At 39.0% G+C, this 19,028-nt stretch overlaps 1 pseudogene; it reads left to right on the forward strand.

Moving 5' to 3' along the window:
• The first annotated feature begins 17,813 nt into the window (after nucleotides 1–17,813).
• On the forward strand, nucleotides 17,814–18,455 carry LOC149165967 (phenylalanine 4-monooxygenase, chloroplastic pseudogene; annotated as a pseudogene).
• Nucleotides 18,456–19,028: the final 573 nt, after the last annotated feature.

Here is a 19,028-nt window from a genome sequence, read left to right on the forward strand (position 1 = left end):
AAACCATAGGTGGGTCTGCCCAACCTAACATAGGTTTCAAAGAGTGGGGTTACCAGCACCCCTCAAACCCCCTGTGACCCCCCCACTACACAATCGGTGCAACGAAGGGGGGGCTTTGCCTCCCCTCTAACTGCTTGGTTAACTATGTGGGCTAATCGTGGAAAGAATATAACACAACCCAACATTCTCCCACTTGTTGTTTTCTTTCCACAGGGGGCCACAAGATAGCTTAGTCATTTATCTAGCCCTACAATGCCCATTATTTCTCTACTCCAAGAGAACTTCTCAGAGCTCACAGATTTTGCCAATGCATTTTCAGTATTATTCAAAGTGTCAACCTTTACCAGCAGCACCTTTTTTTCTTCTATCATATCCCTCACAAAGTGATACTGAACATTAATGTGCTTTGTCTTTGAATGATATGCAGGGTTCTTTGCCAAGAAAATTGCACTTTGGCTATCACAGTCTATCCTTATAACTCCCTGTACTAACCCCATACTTGAACACAATCTCTGCAACCAAACTTCTTCCTTTCTTGCATGAGTGCCTGCCATGTATTCTGCCTCTGTAGTTGATAGTGCCACTACAGATTTTTTCTTACTCATCCAACTGACTATACCTCCAAATAGGTTAAACACATACCCACTCGTAGATATTCTCTGATCCAAATCTCTAGCCCAGTCTGCATCAACAAAGCCATGAATATCCAACACTCTATCCAATCCTGGTCTTCCTTTGTAGCACAAACAATAATCATTAGTGCCATGCAAATACCTGAAAACCCGCTTCACTTTTGTCCAATGCTCCTTTCCTTGCTTTGACATAAACCTGCTCAATACTCCCACTTCATGTGTAATGTCTCATCTAGTACAGACCATTGCATACATCAGGCTACTGACTGCACTTACATATGGAACATGGGACATCTCCTCCTTCTCTTCTTGTGTCTTCAAGCATTGTTTAGTAGATAGCTTTACACCTACAGGAGTAGGAACCTTCACTGGTTTATTATCCCGCATATTAAATCTTTGCAATATTGTCTCGACACACTTCCTCTGGTTTAACCAGAGATTCCTCTTTTCCCAATCTCTTTTAATTTCCATGCCCAAAATATAGTTTGCAGCACCAAGATATTTCATGTCAAATTTGGAGGACAATTGGGTCTTCAAATCCTGGATAATTTCTTTGTCATTTCCAACCTGCAACATATTGTCCACATACAAGACCAAATAAATAACACAGTCACCAATTAATTTAAAATATACACAGTGATCTGCTTTGCTTCTGGTGAAGCCAAGTCCCCGTATAAATGTATCAAATTTCTGATACCACATCCTTAGTGATTGTTTTAACCCATACAAAGACTTCTTTAACTTGCATACGAGTTCTTTCTTACCCTTCACCGTGAAGCCTTTAGGTTGCTTCATGTAGAGTTCCTCTTTGAGATCCCTGTGAAGAAATGTTGTCTTCACATCAATCTGTCCTACCTCAGAATCAAAGGCAGCAACAACAAATAAAAGTAATCTAATAGAAGCTACCTTGGCAAAAGGAGAAAAAATATCACTAAAATCAATTCCCGACACCTCGGAATAACCTTTTTCTACCAACCGAGCTTTGTATTTTTCCACCTTTCCTTCTGCATTTGTCTTCTTCTTGAACACCCATTTGCTACCAATGGGTTTCCTTACAGCCGGCAACTCCACTAGATCCCAAGCCTCATTTTTGTGAAAAGATGCCATTTCATCAACCATGGCCTCTTTCCAAAGTTTTCCATCTTCTAAATCTACTTCTTCCTTCACAGTTCTGCGATAATCATGAGTAAAAGATAAAGCAAAATTTGAATAGAAAGCAGATGGACTATACCTTTCTGGTTGTCTTCTTTCTTGAACTGATCTTCTCACACATGGAGTTTGTGGCTCTTCATATTTTGATTCATCCTCTACTATAGAGTCTGATTCTTCCTCCTTTAGCTCAAACTCTATCTTCTCAAGTTCCTTTGGTTGGACTTCATGTTTAATAACATCTTTCACCTATCTAAACACCACATCTCAGCTGTACACAACCTTCCTTGTTACTGGGTTCCAAAGCTTATAACCCTTTAAACCATCCTTATACCCAATAAAGATGCACTTTTCAGATTTACTATCCAACTTGGTTCATTTCTCCTTTGGAACATGTACATATGCATCACATATAAATACCCTCAGATGTGAAAGAGAGGGCTTCTTACCAGTCCATACCTCTTGTGGAGTTTTATCCTCCAATGCTAATGAATGTGATCTATTGACCAGGTAACATGCTTTCTCCACTACCTCTACCCACAATTCCTATCCTAACCCGACACCACTGAGCATGCTTCTTGCCCTTTCCATCAATGTCTTTTTCATTATTTCTACAACTCCATTTTGTTGAGGTGTATATGGAGTAGTCTTCTGTCATGTTATACCACACTTCTTACATAATTCTTCAAATTCCTTACTACAAAACCCTCCACCATTATCTATCCTCGACACCTTTATCTTCTTCTCTGTCGGGTTTTCCACCAGAGCCTTGAATTCTTTAAACTTGTCAAAGACTTCAGATTTCTTCTTAAGGAAATATATCCATGTATTCCATTGAGAAGTCATCTATAAATGATATATAGTACATAGATTTACCCAGTGATGGAACCTTCAAGGTCCAAACACATCACTATGCACAAGCTCTAATATATGTTTTGCCCTCTTACCACCAAAGGGGAAACTCACCCGATTCAGCTTCCCATATACACAATTTTCAGAAAAATCAAAATCGAGAGAGCTATTACTCATACCCTCTACCATGCCTTTACCATGAAGTATTCGAAGGCCCTTCTGTCCAATATGTCCAAGCCTTTGATGCCACAGCATGGTCTTCTCTACAAAGACCACTAGATTTTCTGTTCCACATTCAGGAACCACAGAATTGTTGCACCCATCAACAAATGTGCTACCTTGCAGCTTGTATAGAGTTCCAATCTTAACTCACTGCATTAATACCAGTGCTCCTCAAACCATCTTGCAAGTATCCTTCTCGAACACTGTTTTTACACTTGCATCATCTAGCTTGCTTACAGAAATTAGATTTCTAGCCAATGCGGGAATATGTAGTACACCCAACAGTGTTCTAACCCTTCCACCTTGCAACTTAAACTTTACCTTTCCGCGACCAATGATTCTTACCTTCCTATCATCTCCTAAGAAGGCATCACCACCATCGTATTTCTCATACTCGCAGAACCACTCTCTATGGGGAGTGAAGTGAAAGGATGCACCTGAGACAATCAACCATGCCTTATTACATGTGTACTGGAAGAAGCCAAGTACATATCCCCACCTTCATCTGAGGTGGTTTTTGCTTCTATAGAAGGAGCATCATCAGATCCCTTTCCTTTATCAGGGGCTTCAGATTTACAGTCCCTTTTGTAGTGCCCTCTCTTTTCACATTTCTAGCACACCACCTTTATAAGTTTTCTTGGAGATTTAGACCTCCCTCTAGATTTAGATCTCCCACTCGATGACTTATTTTTGTTTTTTTTCTGGGACTGTCCTCGTATAGATAATGAATCACCATTCTGGCTCTTCATATTTTTCCATCTCATCTCCTCCATCAGCAAGGATGAGACTATTTCATCAAACTGCAAGGCATTTGCATTACTACCTATTGCAATAACCAGACTATCCCATGAATCTGGTAGAGAACACAACAAACTGATGCACTTATCTTCATCTGATATTTTAATATCAATAGATGCTAACTAACTTACCACAATATTAAATGCATTCAGATGCTCTATCACCGAGTCTCCATCTTTCATCCTCATGCTATACAACTTTTTCCGTAGGAATAATTTATTCACCAGAGACATAGATTGGTACAAAGTCCCTAACTTGTCCCACAAAGCCTTCACCGTAGCTTCCCCTGATACATTCAGCAATACTGAATCTGAGACACACAATCATATTGTGCTGTATGCCTTCCAATCCAACTTCTTCCATTCTTCATCGGACAATCTTGTTGGTTTAGTACCTAGATCTACTGGGATCCACTGATCTTTATCCACCAATAGATCCTCCATCTTGAGTTTCCAAAACTCAAAACTCTGACCATTAAATTTCGTGATCCCTATCTTTCCACTGCTCGTCATCTTCTTTCACCACTAGACTCTATCATGTAGATCTCCCACTGAAAAGGGTCTACCACAGGCCTGAGCAAAACCCCTCAGCAACAAAGGCGTCCCCTTGAAGCCAAAAAAGCTCTAATACCAAATGTAGGTTTTAACCTCATACATAAATTACCTGCATACGAATTCTAAAACACATAAAGTAAACAATGTGAGAGCATAACACATAAAACACATATACATAGAGACTTTCCCCTCGATCCCCAAACTAGGACTACCAGCTTGATTTTTCATTATGTTCCTTTCAATGTTACAATACATATTTATACATGCTGAAGCATCCAATACAATGAACCGAAAACCATCATGTCCAAAACCATGTGTGAAAATCATGCACAAAACCATAGGTGGGTCCACCCAGCCTAACATAGGTTCCAAAAACATAATTTTCTGGGATGTTGTCCCAGACCCCATAGAGTGGAGTTACATGCACCACTCATACCCCCTGTGACCCCCCCCCCCCCCCACTATGCAATCAACACAACGAAGGGGGGTGCTCCGCCCTGTTATAAACATTTTTGGGCACTGGAAACCCAAGCATGAAATGTCCATAAACCAAGGGCTCCTAAGTCCCTAAAAGTGTTGTTCTAACCCCTAAAGGAACAAGGTCAACTAATTACAGCTTCTCCCAGAAGTTCTCCATGAAAACCTGCTCAAACCTGGTCAAAACAGGATCATTTCAGCTGCTCCATAGGCAAAGTGCGTTGCATCTCACCTAAGTACACTCTGTGGGTGCGTTGCATTTCAAAAAGCCCTTCTATGGGGTGCGATGGGTGAGAAGTGACAAATGGAAGTGTCAATCTGTGAGGTGGAGAGGCATGGAATCTTCCGGAAACTTCTCCTGTGACACTTGCCTCTCTGAATTCGACCAAGGATGAGTAAGAGATCATCAATCTTCAAGTGGAAGCAAGAACTATCAGAGGGAAGACACTAATCAAATCACAAGCTGACTCATCTCCCTTACAGATATCTATATATGGATCCCTCATCCCAGAGATCCAGGAGGCTGGAATTTTGCATCTTGTAAGGAAATTGATGTTGGTTTCTTGAGACAACATCATAGTATTGGGTGATCTAAGCTTTGTATGAGGTGAAGAAGGGCTTACTTGCTGAGAGGATGATGCTGGGTCAGAACAACTAGTTGTAACTCCCTTGGCTCTTTCTTGGTTATCAATAAAAGCTATTCAATTTTTCCTCCATACTCTTGTGTCATTTATGTTTTATGCATTTGTATGGTCAATTTACATCTGATCCTAGATTGTTTATGATTATAGATCCATGTTCTTGTATAGTGTTATGCTACTGTGATCCTACAAGTACTCTCTGAAGCTGGACGTACAAGGGAGCAAGTATCGAAAGACTATCAAGAGAGAGAGGAATTGAATTATGAGATTAGCGCAAGACAGAGGTTGGTCTTCTTTGTTCTTCTCTCATCTATATTTCATAAAGGAAAAACGAAAGTAGCTTTACTTTGTTTGTTTCTAAGGTAGCTGCCACACCTTAGTGGGATAAGCAGTTCTGTGTAGACACTTTTCCTTGTAACACACCCCCCCTCTAACCCCCCCATTAGCTACATGGGCTAGTACTGGAAAGAATATAACACAACCGAACAAGTCCTTGCCAAATAGGAGGACCCTTCCACCTTAGCAGGGGCACATGAATAATGTGAAATTAATTAAAAAACCAGTTGAAGAGAAATAACACAATCACCATAGTGTTTTAATATTAAAAATAATCTAGAGTTAAAAAGAAAAGTAATAGTACCCTTCTATATGTCATCCTTGTACATAGGAAATCGAGTTTCTTTTATAGTTATTACATGCTCAAAATTAGAAGCAGATAATTCATGAGAATCTCACGATTCTCATGCCGATCAAAAATAAAAGTGGCTACAAGCTATTTCTAAATACAGGTATACGTTAGTTAGGATTGCAACCACTTGGGTTTGTTTCTTCCAAAATAAACAATTCCTAATGCCGACAGTTGTTTGTGGAATAGTACCCACACTTGCCATCTCTGATGCAACGAAATCTTGCGATTGAATAGCGAGTCAAGGTGTGACGACAATCACTCGCGACAACACCCTTTGCGTAACAATGGTCCTTTATATCAGTGTGTAGTGCAACACCATCCTGTAACAACATTCAATGTGCAACAACAAGTTGTAACAACATACAGTGTGTAAGAACGAACTACTCTACCCTACTTTGTAATTGATCAACACTACCTGTTTACTCCATAGCCCTGTTCCCACGAGAAACACTTGACAAGGATAAGAACTTCCAAAATACTCCTCCAATGCTCACCCCAGTTAGCCACAAAATGAATAAAGTACCATATTATTCAGAAAAATACAACAAATAACATGATAGTGGAATAGGTTATATAGGCTGGTTAATCATGTAAAGTTCATAGGCCTGGAGGATAAGAGGATCAAAATTGGGGAAAGAAGGTGCAGAAAATACGTAAAAAGTCACACCCAACATCTCCCCCCAACTGAAGCAACTGCATGTCCCCATGTAGAATCTTAGCTTCTCATGCTATACCCCTAATGCAAGTCTGCAAAATTGTAAGAACCAGCAATGTCTTCACTCGGAGCTCTGTACCCTTCAATGGCCATCAACTGACATGGCAAGGATTCTTCTTCATAATCACATAGGTGGCAGTCTAGCTGATACTCTTCTACATGCAACTAAATGAAAGGAAATTTAAATCTAAGCCTAATCCAGAATGCCCCAAATGTCTGCACAATCCAAGCATACTCAGGCACCCATGTAACTGTAACCATGAAATTTCTATTTCAAAAGGGTCCACCTTGTTGCAACTCAGCACTACAGGCTTTGGTGTGTTTAATACATCCTACTAGCGCTCGACCTTTCATATGTGCATGCGAATTGAGGAAAATCCTCACAATCATTTCCATATAGACAACTGATTGTTCCCTAATCTACGCAGTAACAACTTAAACTCTTGCTTGAGTTCATAAACCATCGATGGTTCTGCTCTGACCCATAATGATGTCCTTTCTTCATTAATTTTTGTTGATTTCATGGTGAGATGCTACTTAATCTAGTTCCTCATAAACGAAAGAAAGTACCACAATTGTAAATCTCCCATATAGGATAAGACACTTGCTACCATTTTCATGATGACATACTCACACATAATATTATGAAAACATAGCTCACAAAGCAACCTTTATTCATCAAAATCGTAGGAGCGAAAAATATCAAGAAAAGTTTGGGTCGAAGAACCCAAATAAGACCTATTCTCAAGGAACATTTTTAATTGAGATAAATAATATCATTCGCAAAAGAACGCTTGATATGATGGGGATGGCTGCCTGCATGCTAGCAGGTTCAGGGAAATATCATGAAGCTTGGTCTTGTCATTCGTCAGGTCCAAGACCTATCACTGTAACTGATACAACTGTTCATCCTTCTTCTTCATGGCTTCCTTGTGCCTCCATGCTTCCCATCCTCTATCCCATTCTTCCTTTAACAACTTTTCCCCAAGGGAATCCATCATCTTTTTGTGTTCCTTGAGCGAGATCACCCCTTCTTGTAGAGAGAGCTCCTGTCGCTTCCATTTACGTAGCTCTGGTAACAATAACATCTTTTCATAGTACCATCCTTCACAGGACCCGGTGTTCTCCCACATGCACTATCAGTTGAGGGTGTAAGAACCTCCCAAGGGTGAAGCTGCTCCACTTCGGCTGTTGGTTCTTGTGTAACAACAACTTTGTCAATGGATTTTTTTTATAGTTTCCTTCTCTCCCTAATCAACTTCTATTCCCATTGCTGGTTCTTGTGTAACAACGGTGTCATCGATAGAATTTTGTATATTGTTTTTCCCTAGGTAGGATTATGTATCCACTACTTGTTCTTGTGTAAGAACAATGTCAACCACAGGCTCATGGATGTCAGCTTCTCCTTCCTTTCCTTGGCTGACTTGTGTATCCACTGTTGGTTCTTGTGTAACAGTAGTGTCAACCAATGCCTCCTATGGATCTGCTACCAGATTACTTTTTGTGGACTGCATCATCTCAGTTGTTGGTTCTTGTGTAACAAAAATGTCCTCAATGTGTTTTTGTGTATCAGCCTCCCAGATTTCAGTTTCTGTTTCGCTCGCGATGGTGTCTGCTACACAAACTCTAAACCACGTTGTCACTAGCTTCTCAACACAGGCTGTGCACATAGTACCTAGGACATCTCCCTTCCTAACCCTGTCCATGGCCTCAAACAAAGTGTCTAACCCTCAGGCTCTTTCCTATAACTTCCCCTCTGCTAGTTGTTCCCTTAGCTATCTATTTTCTTTTTCTAAATTTTCAATTTTTAATAGAAAGGATTGAGTTTCGCTCTTACCAGGTGAAGAAGGTTACTTTGGCTAAGCCTGCTCCTCATGCTTCTGCTCTACTGCCTCTCTATTTTTCTTTGACATGGATGGGGACTTTGCCTACCCACTAACCCTTATTCTCTGTCATGACTGCTGATCACCAATTGGTTTGTTCACTAGCCTCTTACCAAACCTTACTGTCAAAGGTTGGGGTTGCTCCTTTGTCACCACTGGAGCTTCCTCAAACGTCGTAGTTTATCTCTCGCGGGTGGTCCTGACCTTCTTCCTCATGAAGTCCTCCCAATTCCTGCCCTGGCAGCTTAAGGCACCCAACACAATGATTTTGAAAAGGCCATGGTTGGTGACGCATGTTTCTAGATGCACAACTGTTTTCACGGTCATGGCCATAGGCTTAATGTTTCCCAACAAGAATTAGGGAAGATTTATCAGTTTTCAATGTTGAAGGTGGTTTAGCAATGGAAAGTGGTAATTGAGCACAATTGTCTCCCTTCCCTCATAGGTGATGTACTTGTGTAGGTAAAGGGAAACATCAGTCCATGGCTAGAGAAGTGACAACCTATCAATCCCCGTTTCCTTCTTCCCCAAGTACTCTTCCTCTTGGGGGAAATCCCCCTTCAGGAAGGGGTCATTAACTTTTCAATTAAACCACCTCTTTCCTTCCAGTGGTAATCCCGATACTCGGGAAACCACCTCTTATGTAACCTCTAGCTTTTTCCCCCTAACCTACGTCTGATTTACCTCTAAATTATATGCAAATTCCATGGCGACTCTGCCATCTGATCCCTCCAACCTCTAGAAGAAATCAAACCAGTCTACATCCTTGAAAACTTGGCATGCTTCGGGGAAATTCTCCAGGGCCTCTGTTGACCCTAGCTCATGCTGAATTGCTGCTCCACTCAATTCTACGCAAATTCAGTGTTGGTTTCCTTCTATCTCCTTTCCTTGAGAAGTTTCAGAGCACTCGGCACACTACTTAGTTGTTTAAGCCTGCAACTGTTATTTTTCCACCTCTCTTAGAACTCTCAATGGACGAGCAATGCTCCAGAAGGGGTAAATGGTAGGGTGGTGCAGGTTAGAATTTCAAATTAATATTTTGCAATCATCGTTTGTACAGCACAATAATATTGACTTATTAATATTGGGTTATGGGAGGTCTCATCGAAAGTACACTTCCCTTTTTTGGTGTGATTGGGCATTAAGTAAAAATGATTACCAGATCACCATGCCTTAATTATGGGTTTTTTAAATAAACACAAGTCATGCAAAGGTCATGTCACAATGTGATTCGCGCCCCCACCCCCCCCATCTTAAATGTGAGATTCGATCTCAGCCGTCAAAAGGGATGTCATGTTAAGTTGTCATAATTACTGAGTAAAGTGAATAAAGATATCACATTTGTTTGAAATACCTGGTTGACGTGGGGAGAAGTCATTGGTGGTGAGACGTACAAACTTATCTCTAGTGGCGAGATGCATGAACTTAACTCCGATGATGAGAACCATGATGATGACTATTGTCTATTGCAATAAATATCTTATTCCACTTATTTATAGAAGTCATTGGCTGTTACAGGTGTAACAGGAAAGACAACTATTATATATTAATAATTTTTACAAAAATACAGAAGAAAATATCATGTAACAATGTTATCGTAAAATATACTTTGAAATAACAAATGTCGTTACAGAGTGTATGACAACTACCACAAGGTGGTTTTCAACTCCTTAGAAATTGTCTGTCTCTGCCTGGAAAAGGTTTTCACAGCCAGATTGTTTTTATTTTTTTAAGTTTGAAGGTATAAAAGCCGCCAACTATGGTTGATTTTCAGCTGTTACACTTATTGGACAAGTTATACTTTTTGTAGCACAGGGGGGCTTCCCCCTGTTCCTGTAATCTGAAGATCCGAATTTGTGACAATGTTGATGAATGAATCCCTTGAAGCAGGTTTGTGATATAGCCAAAGACGATGCCCATTTTGAAGTAATGGTGTCCTCTCGCTATCAATGGTTACTAAATTTATAGTCCCATTGTCATAGACTACATCTATGTCATAGTGACCTAGCCATCTAGTGTAGAGCTTACCCTTGAATTCTTTGAATCTTGAGTCATATAAGAGAGCCCAATCTCCTTTTTGGAACATCTTCTTCTTGATGAACTTTTCATGCCACTTAGCTCTCTACTGTTGGATAATCTTTGTTTGCTGGATAGAAGCTAACCATTTCTCCTCCAATTCATTGAGCTAGTTCAATCTCTACTTTTTCACTATAGCCAGATCCAAAATTTACCTACAATGTTGTTCTTAGTGTCTTGATTTCGAACTCAATAGGGAATAATGGATTTTTTCATACACAAGTTAATATGGTGAGAATCTCATGGTATTCCTCCACGTAGTCTTGTAAGCCCACAACACTTCTGGAAGTTTATTGGCCCAATTCCTTCAATGACTAACCACATTCTTACTAAGCATCTCCTCAATGATTTTGTTAGTTCTTTCCACTTAGCCATCTTCTTGTGGATGATAAGGTGTTGTGATTCCATGGCGGATTTTATATTTTTCAACCAACTTATGGATCATATGGGATGTAAACTAGGGCCCTCCATCTATGACTATCTCCCTGGGAATGTCAAAATTGAGAAAGAGGTCTTCAAACAAAAATTCTAAAATAGCATTCTTTGTGGCTCTGGTTAGTGCCTTTGCCTCAACCCATTTTGTTACATAGTAAGTGCAGACCAAGATGTAAGATTTCTGCCTAAATGAAGGATTAGTTGGTCCCACAAAATCTAGGGTCCATTTCTTAAAAGGCTCTAAGATGATTTGGGGCTGTAATGACATCTCATTTGATTGCAGTGGTTGGCCCGTCCTTTGGCAACTATCACATCCCCTCACAAAATTCTTGGCATCCTGAAATATTGTTGGCCAATAATACCCTGTCAAAAGGACTTTGTACCCTGTCCACTTGTCTACAAAGTGCCCTCCACAAGGTTCCTCATGACAAGATTTAAGGATGTCAGAGATCTCATCTTCTCTAACACAACATATGATCTGGAAATATGGTCTAGTGTGACAGAGATTCCCATCTATCCAGGTATAGGTAGCATTTTGATGTATAATCTTTCTTTTCTCCTTGCAGGACAAATACTGTGGAAAATTCCCTATAACAAGATAATTGGCTATATCTATACCAAGGTGAGTAAGTAGAAATAGCAAAGAGTTATTCACCAGGGAAAGAATCCTCAGTAGGAATGCAATTGTCATAAATAGTTAACCTAGAAAGGAAATTAGTTACTACATTATCTTTTGGTTTATTGACAACTGTGATATCAAATTTTTGTAACAACAATAACGAGGGAGTAATTCTACCATTGGTAGTTTACTTGTTCATTAAAAGAAAAATGACAGAGTGGTTCATGTGTACAAATACTTGATACCCGATGATATAATGTCAGAATTTATTAATGGCGTGTACAATTGCTAATAACTCCTTCTCAGTCACTTTGTAGTTGAGCTCAACTAGGGTTAGATTTTTGCTTATGTAGTAAATAGAAAAAGGTTTCTTATCCTCAAGTTGGCCCAAAACAACACCTAAAGCAATATCAGATGCATCTATAGCTATGTGAAATGGCAGTTCCCAATTAGGTCCTCGCAAGATTGGAGATTCTGATACACAACGTTTCAGCTTTAAAAAGGCCTTCTCACACTTTCCTATCCACAAAACATCGACTTCCTTCATGACAAAATAAAATAATGGTAATGCAATTTTCGAAATTTTTCTATAAATCTCCAATAGTACCGTGCATGCCCCAAGAAACTATGTACCTCTTTTTGCATCTTAGGGGTTGGAATTTTCAGAATTACCTATATTTTTGTAGGGTCTACCTTTATCTCGTCAGAATAAATGTACTATTCGAGCATGATCCCTTCAGTCATCATCATGTGATATTTTTCAGTGCTCAAGCAACATTAGTTTGTACAAATTGTTACGAAACATTTTCTAGGTTAGCTAATGCAATTTCAAAATCATCTACATAAGGTTTAAAATTGTCCATGAAGATTTCAAGGTAGTCATTCCACAAATTAGAAAAAATTCCCAGTATTTCCTCTGAAAGGTTATTGGTGCATAGTAGAGTCCAAATGGGAGTACCTTGTATGCAAAAGTTCCCCAAGGGAAAATAAAGGTTGTTTTATCTTGATCCTCCGAGACAATTTGTTTCTGATTATAACCACTAAACTTGTCTAAAAATGTAAGGAATTTCTTTCTAGAAAGGGTATCAAGGACCTGATCTATAAATGGTAAAGGAAAATGGTCCTTTTGAGTGGCCTTATTGAGTACTTTGTAATCCACATAGACTCTCCACTTGCCTTTCCTCTTAGGAACGATGACAAGCGGCGACACCCACTCACTTTCAAATATCAGATAAATGAAATTAGCACTCATGAGTTTTCGTAATACTTCATTCACCCCCTCCTTCAGTGCAGGGTTCATGCAGCAATCTGGTTGTCTCACTGGTTTGTATCCATCCTTCAAATAGATATGGTGAGTACAAAGGTTAGGGTGTATCCCTTTCATATCTGCATAGTCCCGTGCAAATGCCTTTTTGTATTTCTATAATAGCTTTAACAACAGTTGGCATTGCTCAAGAGTCAATTTGGGGTTAATATTCAAAAACTTTGTTGGTTTTATTTCAATTGGACTGTTGTCAGTATTGGGAATGGTTCTCATTTGTTCAGAATATATATATTCCACCTCTTCTTCCTCATTCACATTTTTAACAGAAGCGACATAAAGCGAGTTACTAATAAAACCATTAATGATGTCATACTTTGTCTCATCCTTGAAATACTGGGCTTTCCCTAGAGTGAGGAGTGGTAGGGAAAGATCTGATTCAGGCTCAAACTCATCCCACCAAGGGTTAAATAAATCCACATTTGGTTTTGGGGGTTAAGTATTTAGGTTCTTTATCGCCTGGCCATCTGAGATCACCATAGACCCAGATCTACATCCTATAAATGCATTTGCAGTGGCCAACCAAGGCCTCCCTATGATAAAAGGATGTCCCCCCAAATTGGATTTGGGTTGTAAGATAAGAAAGTAATCCAGATACCTTCGGGAATATATTGTAATCACAATATCCTCTAACACCCCCTCAGGTTTAACACAGGACCTGTCTACTACTTGAAGTATAGTGGGAGTATGTCTAAGTCCCTGTAGCCCTAGGGTGGTGAAGAGGTACTTTGTCATTACATTAATGTCAGCCCCAAGATCGATCAATGTGTTAGCTATGGGTTGATCGTTAATTTAGACAGTAACCATAGGATTTCCTGGATCATTAAAATTGGTTAGAAGAGGCTAAGTGGACATTAATTTAGATAACTTCCCCATCACATGTATGGTAGCAGGGTCTTTAGGCTTCCTCCCAGGTTTCTTGATGCACAAATATCGCAATGTTTTAGCATAGATAGGTACTTCATTGAGGGATTGCAGTAGAGGACTTCGTACAAGTAGATTTTGCAACTCCCTGAGAAAATCAGATTCGAGATGTGAAGTCATTCCAGGTTCAGCCAATCTCAAAGGATACAGAGGGTCTTGAGTTACAACAGGTGAGTTAGCTGTTACAGGTGTATCAACCTTTCATAGGTTGGCTATTAAAGCAATAAAATTCCTTCACGGGTTGGCCGTTGTAGACATAACAACTTAATCTATATCGACTGTTATAGGCATAACAAATACCTCACAGCCTACGGTATCTCTTCTGGAAGTTTCACATTCCTCCTATGTAACGATAGGGGAGTGACTTGGTTTAAGTACCTTACCCAATAGAAATTTAATTTCATTAAGCCCCACAGGGGTAATAAGGTAATCACAGCCTCTATGCCCTAAGCTAATTTATTGTTTAGGTTTGGGTTAGGTTGCACAGGTAGTTGGGGTCACACAGGCAGTGTAGGAGAAGGAGTTTGGAAAGGAGGTAACTGCAGTTCTTGTTGCATTGGTAATCCAGGTAAAGCCGTAGTCTGGACATTGCCTCTCCAGTTCTCATTCTAAGGGTATGGTTGAGATTAGGGAGATTGGATAGAGGGAGATAGAGACCACTGGTTCCAGGGTGAAGAAAACTATGTTGAAGAAGGAGCAAGATATTGCCATGGATGTTGTTAAGTATTATATGCATTGTTCCACAAATTGAACAAGGAAAAATATTGACACATACCTGGAGTTCGTGCTTGCCATGTCATCCTTGGTGCGATGAAATAGGAGGATTGCACCTCCTCGATTGACTCTCTATGTATTGCCTTCAGTCTAGGAAGCTCTAGACATTGACCTGTCGAATTTTACAACTCAAAAATATTACACAAGATGATGTTGTTCAATTCACATTCCCTCAAAGGATGCTTCTTCAGTAAATTCAGACAGAACACAGCCAAAGGTGTATCAGCTTTTGCTTGTGTCTTCTTGATCTGTGTTTTCCTTATCTAGGAAGAGAGGGTATTGAGGATATTGGTCTTGAAATTTTTGGACAAATTCCCAATATTTTCTCTGGTTAATCCTCCCCATGTAGATTTTTGTATTCAGGTAGAGGCATCTCAAATTGTGCTCCTCCCCTTAGATGATCCTTTAGAGCATCTTAGACAAAGCTTTACAATTTCAGCGAATGGATCCTACGATATATCCCCCTTCCCTATTAGGTTTAGGATGTCAAAGTAGTCGTCCCTCATTCCTTTGATAAATATGGTCTTCAAGATTTCATGGTCTAAATCGTTGTGTTTATACCTCTACAAATTATAGTGGAATCACTCTATATATTCTTCCAGGCTCTCATCCTCCTTCTGTTTCATTATGAATACTTCTTCCCTTCAGTCCCTGTAACTGCAAAATTCTTCGTACTTTGATAAGAACGTCTCCTTCATATCGTTCCATGTTCAAATAGAAGTGGAGCCCAGTCCCATGAACCATCTCAAGGATGCCCATTTTAAAGTAGTAGGAAATAGTTTTAGTTTTTTAGCATCTAAGATATAGTCATAACTCTTGCATAAGACATCAAATTCAAATAGAAAGGTGTTTGGGTCTTCCATAGTCATCCCTTGAAAGGATGATAAGGATGATAGAGGAATATTTTTCATAGGAGCTTCACCTCCAATATCCCCAATTGTGAACTCAAAGGTGGTAATAGTAGCATATATCTTAGCATTGTTGTCATTATTGTCCTCCATGATTAATCCTTCTAACCCTTGTTGTAACATATGTTCTTGAAACTATTCCTATGATGGCCTTGCAGTTGTCATTGAGTGCTCAAGTATCCTCAGGGCTAGCTATTTCATCACACTACCTGAATCTCGGTATTGATAAACCAATAGGTGCTCTCCCATCTCAGGTGTTTGATGTTCCCCCTTAGTTTTCCCTTGTCCCTTGGTCCTTAAGTTCTAGCTACTAGCCTCACCTTGCTACTCCTAGATTGGATTCTTGATATTGGGAGTGTGGGTGCTAGCTTTTGAATGATATGGCCCTGAGATAGAGGAATCAGAGATTTTTTCCCTTGTTATGGGAATGACAGCTTTTTGTGGCCATGTTTTCCTTACATCCCTTTGAGATCTTGATTTTTCTTTTTCTACCTTAGATATTAGTTCCTAGATAAATGTTTCCCTTCCCAAACATACACTCTTCCTTTCCTTTTTACAACTCATTTTTCCTGTGATTAATTAGAGTGGGGGTACTTTTGGTATCTCTAGAGTTCCTACAATTGCACACATAGACCTTATGTGTATTAGTTCACAACCTAAGTGTCTTAGTCTTCAACAATGGTGAGCCAACCCAGGTATGCTAGAGCGATGTGTAGGTTCTTACCTCTTGTTTGATCACCCATCAATTGAAGAGCTGAAGACATGCTAAACAAAACACGAAAATTTCATGCCCTAAGTTCTCTAGTGATCAAATCATTGAACCCGCCCAAGTATGTTAGAGTGATGTGCAGGTTCTAACCTTTCATCTTACCGCCCAACAATTGTGGACAAGGAGCACTCTATCATCAAACAAACAACTTGGCTGACTGTATCGTCAACTGCAATCCCCGACAACGGAACCAAAATGTAGTTTTGTTTTAATAAATCCTAATTAACTGAGCCTGTACAATTTAATTGTCAACCCAGGGTAGGTCTTGCTGTTTCAATGGAGTTTGCACTATTTGTGCTCATACACTACAACCAAGAATGAAAAATATAAAGAACAATAAAAGATGTCGCTACATCAAATTTCTGAAATCAAATCATTAATGTAGAAATAAATACACTCCACAGAATTGAAATCACACTTTGCAACTACCAAAGCAAGGGCGCGCCACACAATAACTAACATCTACTCCAATTGGTTACTACTATTCTGTTGGATTACTCAATGTAATAACATAATATAAATTGGAACAACAACGAATGTAATTCACAATTTTTAGAACAACAATCGGAAACCATATGACAAATAAACAAAACAAGAATGTACACTACCTCTATGACTGTAGTCCCTGCCAAAGGGGAGGGCCCTTTCTCCTTAGCAAGGGCACATGAACAACACAAAATTAATTAATGAATCAACTGAAGAGTAGTAACAACATCACCATAGTGAGCTAATATTAAAAATAATTCGGAGTTACAGAAGCAGAGTAATAATACCCTTCTATATGCCATCCTTGTACATAGGAAATCGAGTTTATTTTATAGTTATTGCATGCCTAAAGCTAGAAACAGATCAGTGATGAGAATCTCATGATTCTCATGCTGATAAAAAATAAAAGTAGTTACAACCTATCTCTAAATACAAGTATACATTAGTTAGGATTCCAACCACATGGGTCTGTTGCTTCCAAAATAAACAATCCCTAATGCTGACAGTTGTTATTTGGAATAGTACCCACACTTGCCATCTTTGGTGCAACAATATCCTATGAATGAATAATGATTCGGGATGTAACGACAATCACTCGAGACAACACCCTTGGTGCAACAATGGTACTTTGCATTAGCGGATAGTGCAAAGCATCCTATAACAACATTCAATGTTTAACAACAACCTGTAACGACATAGATGGTGTAACAACAAACTGCTTTACCCTACTCTGTAATTAATCGACGCTGCCTGTTTACTCCATAGCCTTGTGCCCATGAGAAACACCTATAAAGGGGAAGAGCTTCCAAAATAATCCTCCAATGCTCATCCCAGTTAGCCACAAAAAGTAATAAAGTATCATATTATTCAGCAAAATAGGGCAAAATAACATGACAGTGGAATACGTTATAAAAGTGAGGAAAAGGGTGGTTAATCATGTAATGTTCATAGGCTTTGAGAATAAGAGGATCAAAACTGGGGAAAGAAGGTGCAGAAAATAGGTAAAAAGTCACACCCAACAGACAGTAAGACATGTTGTAGGGATGTTGCACCCACGTCAATTTTTGAATGGAATATATTTCAAAACATTCCATTCAACGTAGTATATTCATCACACTAGCAATCCAATGTACACTCCTGAACATAACATTTGACATGAGATACTTCATCATGTGTCAGTGCTAGTACACCCTGAGTTAGATGATCTTGCTTAGGTTATTGGCTTAGGATCACTTGGTGCATCAGATAAAGAAATTTGGCATCTTACTAAGCTATATTGGTATATAGTTGAGTTAGGAACAATTGAAGAAAATAACGAAGTTAAGGCATTTGACATTTGCATACTATCATGTTTTGTTGAGCTTCAACACATGAAGTCTAGAAAACCAACATTTCAGAACTTTGATCCATTCACTCAACTACCCAATATTAGTTACAAGGATGGATTTCAAAATATGTACTTATGTTAAAGTTTTTCAAACGCTGCAGAAAAGCTTCACTCCTATGCAAGAACTACACACTCTGGTAATTAGAAAAGGCTATATAAAACTATAAATAAGCATGCATATATGAGTAGTTATTGGAATTGTCTCACCTTATGTACAAACTAGCATTAGCACCTATCAACATTGGAGAAAGCTAATAGGCCTTGTTGTGATTGTTATTGCACTAGTCTAGGAAGTCACTTAGGGTTTTGAAACAACAAAGATGAGCGATATTGCCACAATATTTCATGTATATGTACTAAACCCATTCATTGTTAAATTTAAGGATGCATGCATCTATATAATTACTGATAAATTCAAGTGGACTGGCCTAGTAGAACAATTGTGTATGCAAATTTGCAAAATTCATTTAGAATGTTTCTATACAAGTTATGTAAAGGACAAGGACAAACACATATGTATGAATAAATTCTGGATTCAAATGGACTTGTTTTGTTGTGAAAAAATTATAAATGTAGTTATTTTATATTTTGCAATTCCAGTTGTACATATATTAATTGGGAGTTGTATACGTTAATGGAATACTACATAGTTTTCATTATATCATTTTTCATGTATATGGAATGAGTATAGCAGTTTGTGAATCCCCATTCTATATGG

This window comes from Pinus tabuliformis, chromosome 5_1 (assembly GCF_031772625.1).
Source record: "Pinus tabuliformis cultivar Carrire ecotype Pingquan chromosome 5_1, CPIR1, whole genome shotgun sequence".
NCBI lineage: Eukaryota > Viridiplantae > Streptophyta > Pinopsida > Pinales > Pinaceae > Pinus > Pinus tabuliformis.